Here is a 16,214-nt window from a genome sequence, read left to right as displayed (position 1 = left end):
CTGTGTTGTATCTTTGGAAGACATCAGAACTGAACCTCCCCCAGGCAAACACTTACGAGCGCCCAAGAATACAGACACTGATAACACGTGGCATCTTTGGCAAATAGGACAAGATGCAGAAGCTGCCAGGCTTACAAGAGCAACCCCGATTCAAACATGCTACTTTCTCACCATACCTAATAAAAAGTGCCTCCCTAGGCCCAGGTTCAATCCTCAGCCGAGAGCTCAATGGGTAGGCACCATACAGGTGGCTCAAGGCTCCAACAGGAAGCTGCGACCGTTCCCACGTTACTTGCCTTTTCACATTCTCTGAGCTTCAATGCTGTGGCGGCTCAGGACACTTCACCACTCACCTCACCACACAAAGGTATCACCTCCCTGCATCCCACACAACCACGTTTCAGTCTAACCTCAAGTTTCAGTTCCTTGCAACGTACAATCCCAGAGCCAAAAGGAGAAAAGTCAAGAGTATCCTAAACTCCCATATCTGAAATAGCCAGGCATCAACTTCTCATCTATTATTCCTCTAACAACTGAACTGCTTAAATCGCAGTAACATCGGAAACCAATGAGATGAATGACATCCACAACTGAGACGATTCTGACGAAGGTAAGGTATAATGCTTCCCTTGCCAGTGAATTGCCCAGACACTACACAAATCATTGCCCTGACTTTCAGGACTAAGTGCACTGATACAAAGTCATATATTCACTGTGTCAGGGGTTGCAACAGGGTATCCTCGAAAAACACCTGCCCCAAAGATCCATGGAGGGAGAATGGCCAAAACATAGACACAAATGAATGATTCCAGTTAGGCTTTAATTATGGAAGGCAAGCGTATGCCAATGGATCTTTTCAAAGCTCCATAAAGACAAACAGCAAGCTACCAACTTAGGAATATACACACTAGGTCATTAAAGATCAGAGGACAAAATACACCCACCCATACATATCGGCACAGTCCCTTCCAGGAACTTTATCTCAAACTCCTCATTTCCAAATTGAAAAGCACAGAAACACCTAGGCCAACCTTAGGAAAAAAATCCTCTGCCAAACACACTTTTGCACACTTATACATTTTATGAGCAATTCTCCCTGTTTCTTTCCTCCCATGGCCAACAGTAGCCAAAGCATGTTGCCATAGCATAGACAAGACAACGATTCAAAACCATGTGAGTGGACCGGTTCTTGCATGAAATGAATGTAGCTAAATGACCATCACACACTGTTTTTCATTCTATACATCCCGACTGATACATGTCTTACACAATAAAACAACGCCAAAAGATCTTGCTAATTGCGTGACATGAGAGTCTAAGCATAGCCTATGAGGCTCTCTTTCCTTGTAGTAGGTACTGGCACTTAGAGGGTGTGCCTGAACAACAGCAAAAAAATGCCAGCGGAGACCATGCTGCGGGATCACAGGGCCAACTCCACTTGGTCACTCACTCATGTACTCATTCAACCTGGACACGTGTTGGCTAGCTTACCCTCAAAGTGGAGCCAACCTGCCAGGGAAGCTGCTACCCAGTGAGGTCTGTACAGCTGGATTCTGCCCTGTGCACAAATCTGGGCACTTCAAGAAGTTCTGGTCTAATGTGGGGCCACGAGGAGGAGCCAATGGATGCTGTCCTTGACTCCTGTATTGGCCAGAATCAGACAGTATGCTGGACCTCAGGTTGCTAAGAGAGACAGTAGGGGTTTCTCACTCATTTTGTTCAGATTTCCAAGGAATGTACGTGTGGAAGTCATAAACAATCCAAGCACATTCATAGCCTCTGGATTGTCCAAGATGTGGTATGTCCTTTTGGTCAACTGAAGAACTCAAAAGACCATCAGCAATGGAGCTCTGGGGTCAAGGCACTGAGTGAAGGGAGGAGCCAATCTACCCAAGAGGATAAACTCCACATGCCATTAACGACATGAGAAGAAATAGGTCACTGAGGGCCTATGGAACCCTCGTGAGAATACCGGTCTGGTATGGCACAAATATACTGACCTGCCCTGGGTGATTCAACGCCTGCATTCAGATGAAAGGCCACCATTAGTTTAGTGATCCCTTCCCCTCTGCTGGACTGAAACGTAACCTGGAATTTCCGTCAATGCACTTGGCTTTCACTGCAGAAAAACTCCACCTGAAAAATGTAAGAGGAAAGAGAGGCACCTGTGAAGTCCATACAGAAGGACAACACAGGTAAAAATCACAAAGGACAATGAAAAGGACATGATATAACAATACTTTGGCATCATGTTCTCTGTGCCTCCTGGAGACTTAATCATCCATGGTTGACGACACTGTGCCCATGCATCATTTTAATGCCCTCTGAAGACACATAATAACACACTTATTCACTAGAATATAGACTGCAGGTAAACAGGACCTAAATGCAGAAATTCAGTAGAATGGTCACCAGACATTCTCTCCGGGGCACCACTCACCAAACCTCAAGTTCTCCAAGAAGCACAGGTGAGAAAGCCCAGTGACAAAGCTGCATGACAAACAGGCCAAAACTGACACAAACCATGGGCTGCCTTATTAAAACTACACAAAACCACCCATCTCAAGGACAATAGACAACTCTCATTAACTCTGTCACTTCCAATAAACAATGGTCTGTAATAAATCCCTCCCAGAGGTTCAAAGACCTTATCACTTGCAACTCACGGCCACAACCACTGGGCTTCACTGCTGTCACCGCTGAAGAAAAGTTCTCACACAACTGACTATTCAGAGCTCTCACCATTCTGTCTGGAGCACAAGCACCCTTACAGAGAAACTCAAGGAGGAAACTGTCTACGGGTCCTCAAGAGTTGGAACGACTATTCCAGGATCCTCCTGATCTAACCTGTGGAACCCATGTAGCATCCAATCTGTCACACGGACATTATCTGCTATACTATAATGTTGAAGAAATTCATAAAATACCCCATCAACAGAACACACAAAAATGCCAAAACTGGAAAAAAAAAAAAAACACACTCAAATAAAGGACTCTGATGTAGTTTAAGTGTAATTTCTACCATGGCAGTAAGCCTCTCGGACTTGCAAAGAACGGCTCTATTGCTCAAACTGACATTGACATGTGTGAAGAAGTGGACTTTGAAAAAGTCCTTAAACTTGAAACCTCAGTGGGCCACAAGTCAAAAGAGAGAAACAAATATTGGTTCCAAACTAAAACATCCATGGTTGGCAACACTCTGCCCATGCATTTCTTCAGTGACTTCTGAAGACACGTAATAGCACAGTTACTCACTGGAATACAGACACCAGATAAACAAAAGCTGACTGCAAAAATACCTTACCAATGGCCTCCAGACACTCCCTTTCGGCCACCACTCACCATACATTCAGTTCCCCAAACAGTACAAGTGGGACAGCCCCCAAAATGCAAAATAAGCTCGTGATACACAAGTGGACATACAATCACATCACAAGCTATACTCTCCATGTTCACCTGACCAGGGTTATCAATCAGGAGAGCATTTGGATTCCCCTGCAGAAGAGATGGACAAGTCAATTTCTGGAAAACTTAACAGGGCTGCACTGTGTTGGTGCTTGAAGCGAGTATGGATAACCTCCCATCTTGATTTCCTGTTCATGCTACTGGAACACCACTGGCAGTCAAATTCTTTTACCAAACCAGGAAACAACAAAACGTGTATGACTAATCGACCTAACGGGTACTCGGCATGACGGATGGGTCCCCGTTACCCTTCATGTAGTGACATGCAGTCAACGGGCTAACCTGATGGACAAAAATGCAAAAATGCAGCCACATGAGGGAAAACCATTCATATGCCACCACCAGAATGACCAACTGAAACAAAACACACAGGTGCTGGCAACCTTGCACTCAAGAGCAACCATTCCACCAGGGAATTTGCTAGTCCTGGACATCTACCTCAGAAAACATTTCCACTGCCCATGAGATTGAGGCTTCCGAAGGTTGAGGCACTTCTTTCTGGCAGGTGTATAACCAAATGGCCCCTCACTCCTTTACCCTGCTTTGATGCAATGTGCTGGACCTCAGTTCAATGAGTGAGACAGTAGTGAGTTTTCACTCATTTTGTTCAGCTTTTCCAATGAATGTTTAGGTGGGAGTTATCATTGATCCATGCACATTCATAGGTACATGTCCTCATGAGCCTACTGCATGGTAGAGCAGTTGTATAGCCAAAGACCTCAAAAGTCTCCAGCAATGGCAAACATACAGAGCCATACCACTGAGACTGGAAAAGGTCCAGTGTGCACACAAAGTGGACCTCTGCATGTCATTTGATGAAGAAAGAGAAATAGGCATTGCCAAAAATAAAATTCTCCTGATCATCTCCCTTAGCTTACCACGTGAGTCATCTCTGATTACTTTAGAATGTGTGGCTGTACCAATTCCAAGAATTCCCTTGCATCTATGGTAAGATGGAACAAAGGAAACATCTTGGGATCCATGTTGTACTATCTCCATGGCAACTCCACCTGAAAAGTGAAGTGCAAACATAGGCTGGTTTGAGATGCTTTCAAGGTTACATGCGTAACAAGCACAAATAAACACTTTCTCATATGTCAATATCAGGCTTTTCCATTTTCTTCCCTTCTGGTATTTATGTGGGTATGACCAAATTTAACATATGTGTCTTCGTGTGCCTGAGAGATTCATGGTGAGGGGTATAAATGTGTCCACTCTGCACAATTCTTTGGTCCCATCCCTGCACAAATGCTCCAGAACTTCAAAGCCTGCAAACATGAAGTTGCCGCCTCTGACCACTTCTCAATTTCACACAGTGCATGAGCCCTTTCACCGTTCGGGTACAAATTTCCAAAGAAATTCCTGGCCTCCGGATATGCACTCATCCTCGAAAAATGCTGCGAACAAATCCAAACAGTACGACTCTGCAAGCATGGCGTATGAACTGCCTTTGGTCTATAAACCCCCCCCCCCCGCAAAAAAAAAACCAATGATAAAATATGGCAACTCTGAGACACTGGCCCAAACAGAGCCATGCTGCATGACAAAGAGGCCAAAACTGACACAAACCATGGGCGGCCTCATTACAACTACACAAAACCTCCCATCTCCAGTACAACAGAGAACTCTTATTAACTTGGTCACTTCCAATACACAATGGTCCACGATAAATCCCTCCTAAAGATTCAAAGACCTAACCACTTGCAATGCACAGTCACGACAACTCAGCATGAATGCTGTCACTGCCCAGGAAACTTTATCACACAAATGACTACTCAGAACTATCATCATGTTGTCTGGAGCACAAGGACCCTGACACAGAAACTCAAGGAGGAAACCTTCCACAGTTCCTCAAGAGTCAAAATGACTACCCTAGGATCCTTCTGACCAAACCAACAGAAGCCATGTAGCATCTAATCTGTCATCCATGCATTATCTGCTATTACTAGAATTTTTTTTTTGTGCTTTATGTGAAAGTTCACAGCTAAAGTTAGTTCCTCATACCAAAATTTATATACACATTGTTATGTGACCCTAGTTGCTCTTTCTATAATGTGATGGCACACTTGTACTTTCTACCCCGGATTTCCTGTGTCCATTAAACCAGCTCCTATCCCATTTTGCCTTCTCATCTTGCCTCCGGACAGTAGCTGCCCATTTAGTCTCATGTATCCACTTGAACTAAGAAGCACTCTTCAAGAGTATCATTTTATGTCTTGTAGTCCAGTCTAATCTTTGTCTGAAGAGTAGGGTATTGGTTCTGGGTTAACAGAGGTCCCACATCTTCTGGGATTCCTCCAGACTATTATGTCTGGTCTTTTTACTAGAATTTGAGTTCTGCACCCCATTTTTCTCCTACTCCATCAGGGACTCTCTATTGTGTTTCTACCATGGTATCAAGCCTCTCAGATTTGCAAATAACAGTTCTAATGCTCAAACTGATGTCCAGTATGTGTGGTGAAGTGGACTTTCTGTGAAAAACTCCTTAAACTTGAAACCTTGCTGGCCCATAAGTCAAAGGAGAGAAACAAATATGGCTTCCAATTCCTAAAACAACTGTGGTTGACAACACTGTGCCCATGCACCTCTTCAATACCCTATGAAGGGTAATAGCATGATAACTCCCTGAAATTTAGATTCCACATAAACAAAAGCAGCCTGCAGAAATACCCTACCAATGGCCACCAGACATTCCCTTTCAGTTCCTCAAGAAGCACAGATGAGACAATCTCAAAAAAAAAAAAGTCTCATCAGAACCAAAAGGACATTCAGTCACACTACAAGCTACACTCTCTGTGTTCACCTGACCAGGATCATCAAACAGGACAGCATTTGGATTCCCTTGCTAAAGAGACTGGAAACCCTGGTGGCTTAATGGTTAAGTGCTACGGCGGCTAACCAAAAGGTCGGCATTTCGAACAGGTGCTCCTTGGAAACTCTATAAGGCAATTCTCCCCTGTTCTATAGGGTCGCTATAAGTCAGAATCAACTATATAGCATGGGGTTTGGTTTGGTTTTGCTAAAGAGGTGGACAAGTCAATTTCTGGAAAACGTGGGACTGCACTATGTTGGTGCCTGAGGTAAGTACAGTGCCCATGTCAATTTCGTATTCATGCTACTGGAACACCATCAAATTCTGTCACCAACGCAAGGAACAACACAGCATATATAACTAATGGTATGATCTGATGGGGACTCGGTATGACAGATGGGTCCCTGTTGCCCTTCCTGTAGTGACAGGCAGTCAATAGGCTATCATGATGGACAAAAATGCAAGAACGCGGCCATGCAAAGAGTACCGTTCCTATGCCACCTCCACAATTACCTACTTGAACAAAACACACAGGTGCTGGCAACCCTGCACTCAAGAGCAGTCATCCCACCAGGGAATCTGCTAGAACTAGACATCTACCTGAGAAAACGTTTCAACTGTCCGTGAGACTGAGGCTTGCAAGGGTTCAGGCACTTCTTATTGGCAGGGGTATGAACAAATGGTCCCTCACTCATTTACCCTGCCTTGGTGAAATGTGCTGGACCTCAGTTCAATGAGTGAGACGGTAATGAGTTTTCACTCATTTTGTTCAGCTTTTCCAAGGAATGTTTAGATAGCAGTCATCATCAATCCATGCACGTTCATAGGCACATGCCCTTGTGTGCCTACTACAGGGTACAGCAGTCGCACAGCCAGAGCCCTCAGAAGTCTCCAGTGCTGGTGAGCATAAATAACCACATCATTGAGACTGGGAAAGGGCCAATGCACACACCAAGTGGACCTCTGCATGGCAGCTGATGAAAAACAAGAAATAGGCCTTGCTGGCTATGCAATTCCCTTTAACATCTCCATAACACTGGCCAAAAAATGCTTACTGCCTGAGCCATCTCCTTGTTTTCTTCAGACTCATGGCCATACCAATTCCAAGGGCTTCCTTGAATCTCCGGGTACGATGGAACCATCTTGAGAGCTGTGTTGTCATCTCTCCATAGGCAACTCCACCTAAAACATATACAGCAAACGTATCCATGGTTGAGATGCTTCCACAGGTACATGCTCAGCAAGTAAAAATAAACAGTTTCCCAAATATGGATATTGTCTATATCCCTTTTCTTCTCCAATATACAGAGATATGACCAAATTTATACATGTATGTCTGTTTGGGCTAAGAGCTTCGGAGGGGTCTGAAAGTATCCACTGGACAATTCCTTGGTCCCAAACCCTGCAGACATGCTCCAGAACATTGGTGACTTTGCAAACGTAAAGTTACTGACTGACTGTTTCTGGATTTTCCACAGTGCCAGAGTCCATTGGGCTCAGGGTCACAAATTTCCATGGAAACTCCTGGCCTGCAGTTATTTACTCTTCCTCACAAAACATCACAAACCAGTGCCAACTCTGTGACTCTGGAAGCAGTGCAAAATTAATAAGCTGCCTTTTATCAATACAACCAAGGAACAGAAGAAATTAAAGACCTGGCAATGAAATATGGCAGGCAAATCAGTGACTGGCCAAGGACTGGTGCTGAGTGACTGAAGAGACCATACTCAAGAGACCAACTCAAACTGACTCTTTACATGTACAGGAAACCTCCCCTCTCCAGAATACGGAGAACCCTCAGTGAAATGTTCACTTCCGAGCATAATGATCAGGGATAAATTCATTCCAGGGATTCGAATACCTTCCACTTCCAGTGAAGATACAACCACTGGGGTTCCATGGTGCCACCACCAAGGAAGCTTACTCACACAACTGACTACTCAGAGCTATCGTCACATTGCTTGAAGCACAAGAACTCTGAGACAGAAACTCAAGTAGGAAACCTACAGATCCTTCAGAGTTAAAGTGTCCATCCCACAACCTTTCTGACCGAAGCCACAGAAGGCATGTAATAGCCAATCTGTTACTCATACATTGTCCTGCTATTACTAGAAATTTCAAGAAACTCAAAAAATACCACATCAACAGAACACACAAAAATGTCGAAACGGAAAAACCACCTCGGCCAAGAGGAATTCGACGCAGTTCAAGTCCAACTTGTACCACGGCAGTGAGCCGCTAAAGTTGCGAAAAATGACTTCATAGGGCAAATCGATGTCCCATATGTGTAGGGTATACCACACTTTCTGTGAAAAACATCTTAAACTTGGAACTACAGACAGCCACTAGTCAAAGCTGATAAAAGAATGTATGTTTCTAAACTCTACAACATTCATGGTTTATAACTGTGTGCCAATGGATCTCTGCAATGATCTCTGAAGACAAACATAGCAGGCTTTGTTCTGGAATACAGAGATCTAGTAAACAAAGCTGTCTGCAGACACTGCCCTACCAACGGAAGCCAGATATTCCCTTATGGTCACCAGTAACCGTATCTTGAATTTCCTGTTGAAACACATATGAAAGCTATGATGGCCTCAGAAAAAAAAAACAAAAAAGCCTCAAGATACACTTAAGGACATATAATCATTTCACAAGCTACACTCTGTTTAATGACGCAGACTGTAGTGTGTTTTCAGTCAGTACGTTTAGCTTTTTCAAAGAATGTTTAGTTGGGAGTCAACATCTTTTTGTAGACACTTGACCCTATCAATCTTAGTCTTTGCATTTGGCCAATCCAAGAGTTCAAATGTCTCCAGTACCAGGGCACATCCAGAGCCACACCCCCGAGCATGGAGGAGGGCTAACGCACTCCAATGTAGAATTCTGTATTTCAGTTGGTAAAAACAAGAAATAGTCCTTACAGGCCTATAGAATCCTTCTGAACATTTCTGTACATTTGGACAAAAAACGCTTACCGCCCTGAGTGATGTGTCAGGTTCCTTTGAACACTTAGCCACAGTGATCTCTGGATGTAGTAGCAAATGGTAAAAATCTCTCAATCCAACTGGCATTCACTCCATGGCAATTCCACCTGAGGAGTATAAACACAAGCGTGCTAGAAATGCTTTAACAGGTACACAGTGCGATGCCGTTGTTCTGCTGGCATGTGTATCTTGCATCTGTCTACCTCTCCTCATCTTCTGGTGTTTATGTACGTAAATCAATGCGAAATATGCATGTTTCCATGGTTGTATAAACATCTGCTTTTAGAGCTCTGCGTGGCGTAAAAGCACCCATTATGTACAGCTCCATAGTCCAAACTTTGCAATTGTCCTCCAGAACATCTAATATAAAGGTGCTAATTCTGACCACTTGGCAATCCTACTATCAGAGACTTTTGGCCTCACAGTCACTTTTCATGAAAACAACCCAACTCTTGGTATGCATTCTTTCCCCCACAAGGTTGCACGTCAACACCAGTGTTATCACTCTAGGGGCAGTCATAAATAAACTGATCCAGGATCTAGCCATTCTAACTTACCACTGCAAAGACCCTATTTTTTATATAAAGTCATATTCAGAGGCTCTGGATGAACATATTTTTAACGGGGGTCATCATTCAACCCACTAGAAACCACCGTCCGGTTTCCCAAAATTTCTGCCAATCCCATATGCAGAATACACTGGCCACTGCTAGGACAAATGGAACCCCATATTCAAAATAATGACTTTGGACCAACACCTCATACCATATATAAATGTTAACTGAAAAGGGATCAAATAACTAAATATAAGACAGAAAACCACAGGAATAAAACTTCATGACCCCCCCTTTTTTCAAAACAATGGATTCTTAAATATGGTATCACAGGCAGAAACAATGAAAGAAAACATAAGCTGGACTTCATCCAAAAAAAAAAAAAACTTTTGTGCATCAAAGGATTTCACCTATTGTTGACATTTAGGTTATTTCTACCTTTTGGCTATTGTGAATAGTGCAGCAATAAACACTGGTGCACATATATCTGTTTTTGTCCCTGCTTTCCATTCTTTTGGGCACATATCTAGGAGTAGAGCTGCTGGATCATATGGTATAATTCTGTTTAACTTTTTGAGAAACAAGCACTTATTTTCCATAGCAGCTGTTATCATTTTATAATCCCACTAACAACGGATAAGGGCTCCTACTTCTTCACTTCCTCACCAAGACCTGTTATCTTCAGTTTTTTGAATCATGGCCCTCGTGTGTGCATGAAGCGTTATCTTATTGTGCTTTTGATTTGTATTTCCCTAACGACTAATGTTACTAAGCATCTTTTCATGTATTTGTGGGCCATTTGTGTATCTTCTTTGATGAAATGTCCGTTCATGTCCTTTGCCCATTTTCTGATTGGGTTCTTTGTCTTGGTATTGTCGAGCTGTAGGATATTCTGGATTGCAAACACTTATCAGACATATGGTGCCCCCAAAATTTCTCCTAGTCTGTAGGTTGTCATTTCACTTTGTTGATAAAAATTCTTTGATGAACAAAGCTTTGTATTTTCATGACACCCCACTTATCTATTTTGTCTTTTTCTGTTCAAGCTTTTAGTATCATATCTAAGAATCCATTCTTGAAAACTAGGTCCCAAAACTTTATCCCTATATACTCTTCAATGAGATTTATGGTTTTAAGTTCTACATTTAGGTCTTTGATCCATTTCGAGTTAGCTTTCATACACAATGTAGGGAATGGCACCAACTTAATTTTCTGTATATGGAAATATACTTGTCCAAGCACCATATATTAAAGATTCTAATGTTTCCCCACTTTAGAAGATCAGCTTACTATAGACGTGCTTGTATCTCTGGAGTGTCAACTGTATTCCACTGGTATATATGTGTATCATTATACCAATACCAGACTATTTTGATTGCTGTAACTTTATTATGTATGTTTTTGTAAAAACACATAACACAACATTGGCCAATTCAACATTTTTCAGATGTACAATTTAGTGATAACAATTACAAATGCTCACTGAACAAAAACTACCTTTTTCCTGCCTCCCCTATACCTGGTAACCACTAATAAACTTTGGTCTCTGCATATTTCCCTATTCATGTTATCTCATGTAAGTGAGATCACATAGTATGTCCTTTAGTGATTAACTTTTTTCACTGGGCATATGATTTTTGAGGTTCATCCATGTAATAGCATTTATCATGACTTCATTTTTCTTTATGTTTGAGTAATATTCCATTGTATATATGCAACACATTTTGTTTATCCATTCATCCACTGATGGACACATAGGATGTTTCCACCTTCCGGCTATTGCGAATAGTGGTGCAATGAACACTGATGTACATGTGCCTGCTCATATTGCTGCTTTCAGGTCTCTTGGGTATATACCTTTCAGTGGAATTGCAGGGTCATATGGTAGCTCTAAGTTTAAGTTTTTGAGGAATCACCAAACTGTTTTCAACAGTGTCTGCATATCATTTTCAGTTCCCACCAGAAATGCATGGTTCCGTTTTCTCCACAGCATTGCCAACACTTGTTATTTACCATTTTTATCTAAGCCATCCTAGCAGGAGTGAAGTGATATCTCATTGTGGTTTTGATTTGCATCTCTCTAATGGCTAAGGATGTTGGGCATCATCATGGGAGCAATGTGCTTACTGGCAATCTGAATATCCTCTTTGGTGAAATGTCTGTTCAAGCCCTTTGCCCAGTTTTTGATTAAATCGTTTATCTGTTGTTAAGTTGTAGAAGTTTTATATATAGCTTCACTATGAATTAGAATTGACTTGACGTCAACGGGTTTCTATGTGTGCGTACACATACAAAGAGTCCATTAGACCCTTTCACATACATGCTTTTCAAACATCTTTTTGTAATCTGTAGGCTCTTTACTTCTTTGATAAAATCCTTTAGTGAACAAAAGTAATTGTTATGAGGTCCCACTGATCAATTCTGCATTTTGCTGCTCGTGCTTTTGTTATAATATATGATAATCTTTCATTTAAAACTTGGCTCCACAGCCACATCCCTGTTTTCTTCCAAGATTTTTGTGGATTTTTTTTTCCACATTAAGGTCCTTGATCCATTATAAATTGTTTGTGTATGGCGTGAGGCCCTGATCCTGATTCATTAGTCTGCATATAGAAATCTACTTTTTCCAGAGGTATTTATTAGACTCTTGCTTCCCCCATTAAATGGACATAGCAGCCTTTTCAAAAACCAGCTGACCACAAAAAATCAGAGAGAGTAAAGAAAAGGACTTTATCAAGAAAGTAAAGAAACAACTTAAGAATATATGGAAACCATATATCTGATAAGGGTTTAATATCCAGATTATATAAAGAACCCCTATAATTCAAGAAAAAGACATCTCAATTTAAAAATGGGCAAAGGCGTTCAAGTGACATTTCTCCAAAGATACACAAATGGCCAAGAAAAATATGAAAAGAAACAACACAATCAGAAAAATATAGTTCTTAAAGTTTATGCTCTAATTCTGAGTATGCTAAATACTGTCTGGGGTTTTAAAAGGTTACAAACAGGCATCTAAGATACAACCATTGTTCTTTATTCATCTGTAGTCAAAGAGAAAGAAAGAAACCCAATAACCAGAAATTAACTCGACTATACAGCAAACTGTCTCCATGAACCACTACTTCCTAAATCTTGAGACCAGCCCTAGATGGAGCTCGGCTACCACTAATGAATGTCCTGATCAGGGACACAACAGATGAATCCTGATAACAAGGGAGAAAAATATGGAACACAGCTTCAAATTCTCAAGGAATACAGACTTGCTGCACCAACTGAGGCTGGGGTTGTCCCTGAGACTACGGCCCTAAGATGCTCTTTGAAACTTGAACTGAAACTAACACCAACTCATCTAAAATTAAGTAACACTCTAGTCAAAAGAGTAAAGATTATCACCCTTGAGTATCATGTTGAATTTTTTTTTTTTAATTACCCTGGTGGCGTAGTGGTTAAGAGCTAAGGTTGATAACCAAAGAGTCAGCAGTTCAAATCTACCAGGGACTCCTTGGAAACTCTATGGGGCAGTTCTACTCTGTCCTATAGGGTCGCTATGAGTCGGAATCAACTTGATGGCAAGGGGTGTAGTTTTGGAGTTTTATATAAGACTAAAGGGTGAATAGATGTTTTAAAGCATGGATGAGAAGGTTGAGAGGCAGGGATTTTAAGTAACGGCAAGTAAAACAATTATAACATAAATTACAAGAATGTTGACACAAAATGAAGAATGCAACCAATGTCACTGTTCATTCTATCTAAAACAAATTTTTTTTTCTAGAGACTGTGAAATTAGAGCGGATTTTTCTGCGTATATTTTCACCAAAAACAACAGTACTCAAAAAAAGAAAGAAATTCACATAATAAACAAAAGGATAAAAGAGAAAAGATATTCAAGGTCATTAGTCATTTGGATGATGCAAATCAAAACCACAATGAGATACCACTTCACACCCAGGATCACAACTATTAGCAGAAAACTGAAACTGACAAGCAGATAAACTGGGACCAGCTTGCATTGCTGGGGGGACTCTATAATGGTTGAGCAATTATGGAAACCAGTTTAACAGTTCCTCAAAAAGTTAAACTTAGAATCACCATATAACCCAGCAATTCCTTCCTAGGTACATAACCAAGAGACTTGGAAGTAGGGACTCAAACAGATACAGGTATACCAGTGTTCACTGCAGCATTATTTATAACAGCCAAAAGGCAGAAACAACACAAGTGCCTACCACAGACGAATGGGTAAGCGAAACATGGCACATACATACAATGGCATATTATTCTGCCATAAAGAGAAATGAAATTTTGATACATGCTACAATAAAGATAAACCTTAAAAGCACTACACAGAGTAAGACAAGTAAGATATGATGGGAAAAATATTGCATGATACCACTTATGTAGACAAATTTACCAGGGGCAATAGTTACCAGGGGCAGGGGAGGGAGGGTTGGGATTTATTTATTGCTTAAAGGGTATTGAGTTTTTGTTTGGGGTGATATAATATTTTGGGAAATGTATAGTGATGATACTAACACTACATGGTCACTGAATTATATACCTGAAATGGTTAAAATGACAAAATTTTTGTTACACATATACATATTTTATCACAATTAAATTAAAAACACATTCACCCCATACGAACATTCCTAGAATTCTCAACCCATTTCAGTATCAACTTTCAGGTCCAAAATCTCATTTGAATATTATCAACTCAAATCCCAAAGTCATTATCTAAAGCAGGTATCTAAATCTATCCTTGGGCAAAATTCCTCTCCCTTTTCGGACCTCTGAAATTAGAAAACAAGTTATCTGCTTCAAAAAAAAAATACAATGGTAGATCCCAGACGAATATAGTCAATTGATTTTTGATCAAAGTACAAAGGCAATTCAATAGAGAAAGGATAGTCTTTTGAGAAATGGTACTTTTGGATTAATAGATTAATTGGATTAAATAAAAAAACCCGCTGCCATCAAGTCGATTTCTACTCATAGTGACCCTATATGGTGAAGTAGAACTGCTCCATAGGGATTCCAAGGAGCGGCTGATGGATTCGAACTGCTGACCTTTCTGTTAGCTGCCAAGCTCTTAACCACTGCATCACCAGGGCTCCTTAATTAGATTATTACTGGATTAATTGAACATCTACGTGCAAAGGACATCAAACCACCCATACACAATAGTAAATTCAAAATGGACCATAGGCCAAAATATAAAGATATAAAACTTCTAGGAAAATATCTACACGACTCTGGGCTAAACAAGTAGTTCTTAGATATAACAACAAAACCAGAAGCCATAAAGGAAAATGTTGAAAAATCAAACTCCATAAAAATTGAAAATTTTTGCTCTATGACAGACAAGACAATGTTAAGAAAATGAAAAGTCAAGCCACAGATTGAAAGAAAACATTTACGAATAATATATTGTTGAGTTTTGAGAGTACATATGGAGTATTCTCAAAACTCAACGATAAATATCAAATGACTCAAAAAGTGGGCAAAACACTTGAATAGGCATTTCACAAAAGATATATGGATGGCAAATAAGCACACAGGAAGGTGCTCAACATCATTAGTCATTAGAGAAATGGAAATTAAAGCCACCTATTGGAATTGTTAAAATTTAAAAGACTGATAATACCAACCCTTAACAAGCATGTAGAGAAATGGAAATTCTCATACACTTCATGGGGGGAGGGAATATAAAATGGTACAAGCACTTTTGAAAGCAGTTTGGCAATTCCTTAAAAAATTAAACATACACCTACCATATGATCCAGTTATTCCACTCAAAAGTATTTATCCAAGAGAAAGAAAACTACGTCCATACATTGACTTGTACATGAATGTTCATAGTATCTATATTTGTAACTCCCCCAAACTGAAAACAACCCAAATGTCTATCAACAGATGGATGAATAAACAAATGTTGCTATAGCCACACAAAAAGATGCACAATGGTGGGACAGGCATAAGATTGTTGTTAGGTGCCATCAAGTTGGTTCCAACTCATTGCAAAACTGTGTACAGAATTAGACAGACAATCCCATTCCAAAACAGAGGAATTGGAAGGAACCATCAGTCCCGAGCATGGCTGAAAGGAGCAGGGAATATCTTCTATTACATATCTTATACCATGGCTTGTAGCCAATCTTGATCTCCATCTTCACATGGCTTTCCCCACGGTATCTCTGTGTCTTCTCCAATTCTCTTCTCTTCTAAGCACACTTATCATTGAAATTAAGGCACATTCTAATCCAAGACAATTTTATCTTGAGACCCTTAACCTAATTACATCTCAAGGACCCTTTGCCAAAAAAGTTTACATTCAAAGGTTCCAGGTGGACATATATTTTACAGGGCCACCAGGCAATCCCTTTCAAGGAACTG

General features: G+C 40.8%; 1 protein-coding gene and 4 non-coding genes across 11 annotated transcripts in view; all 5 read right to left on the bottom strand.

Moving 5' to 3' along the window:
- LOC126087670 (uncharacterized) overlaps positions 1-16,214 on the bottom strand; it is a 332,855-nt gene that overhangs the window by 53,425 nt on the left and 263,216 nt on the right. For 2 of the 7 annotated variants that reach the window (XM_049905227.1, XM_049905228.1), the window contains exons 3-6: positions 9,256-9,371; positions 7,333-7,459; positions 4,344-4,475; positions 2,001-2,136 (exon numbers count right to left, since the gene is read on the bottom strand). The exons of the other annotated variants lie outside the window; for them this stretch is intronic. The gene's annotated coding sequence lies outside the window, so the exon portion shown is untranslated. The remainder of the gene's footprint in view (positions 1-2,000; positions 2,137-4,343; positions 4,476-7,332; positions 7,460-9,255; positions 9,372-16,214) is intronic. 7 annotated transcript variants of the gene reach the window in all.
- Positions 1,671-1,762, bottom strand: LOC126057391 (small nucleolar RNA SNORD116). Its single transcript, XR_007512485.1, has one exon. It is a non-coding gene; the product is annotated as a small nucleolar RNA SNORD116 (small nucleolar RNA).
- LOC126057386 (small nucleolar RNA SNORD116) lies at positions 4,024-4,116 on the bottom strand. Its single transcript, XR_007512480.1, has one exon. It is a non-coding gene; the product is annotated as a small nucleolar RNA SNORD116 (small nucleolar RNA).
- On the bottom strand, positions 6,998-7,090 carry LOC126057382 (small nucleolar RNA SNORD116). Its single transcript, XR_007512477.1, has one exon. It is a non-coding gene; the product is annotated as a small nucleolar RNA SNORD116 (small nucleolar RNA).
- On the bottom strand, positions 8,938-9,029 carry LOC126057398 (small nucleolar RNA SNORD116). Its single transcript, XR_007512490.1, has one exon. It is a non-coding gene; the product is annotated as a small nucleolar RNA SNORD116 (small nucleolar RNA).

This window comes from Elephas maximus, chromosome 13, assembly GCF_024166365.1.
Source record: "Elephas maximus indicus isolate mEleMax1 chromosome 13, mEleMax1 primary haplotype, whole genome shotgun sequence".
Lineage (NCBI taxonomy): Eukaryota > Metazoa > Chordata > Mammalia > Proboscidea > Elephantidae > Elephas > Elephas maximus.
Note: the sequence above shows the minus strand (reverse complement) of the source record. Positions and strands in the feature narration are given on the sequence as shown.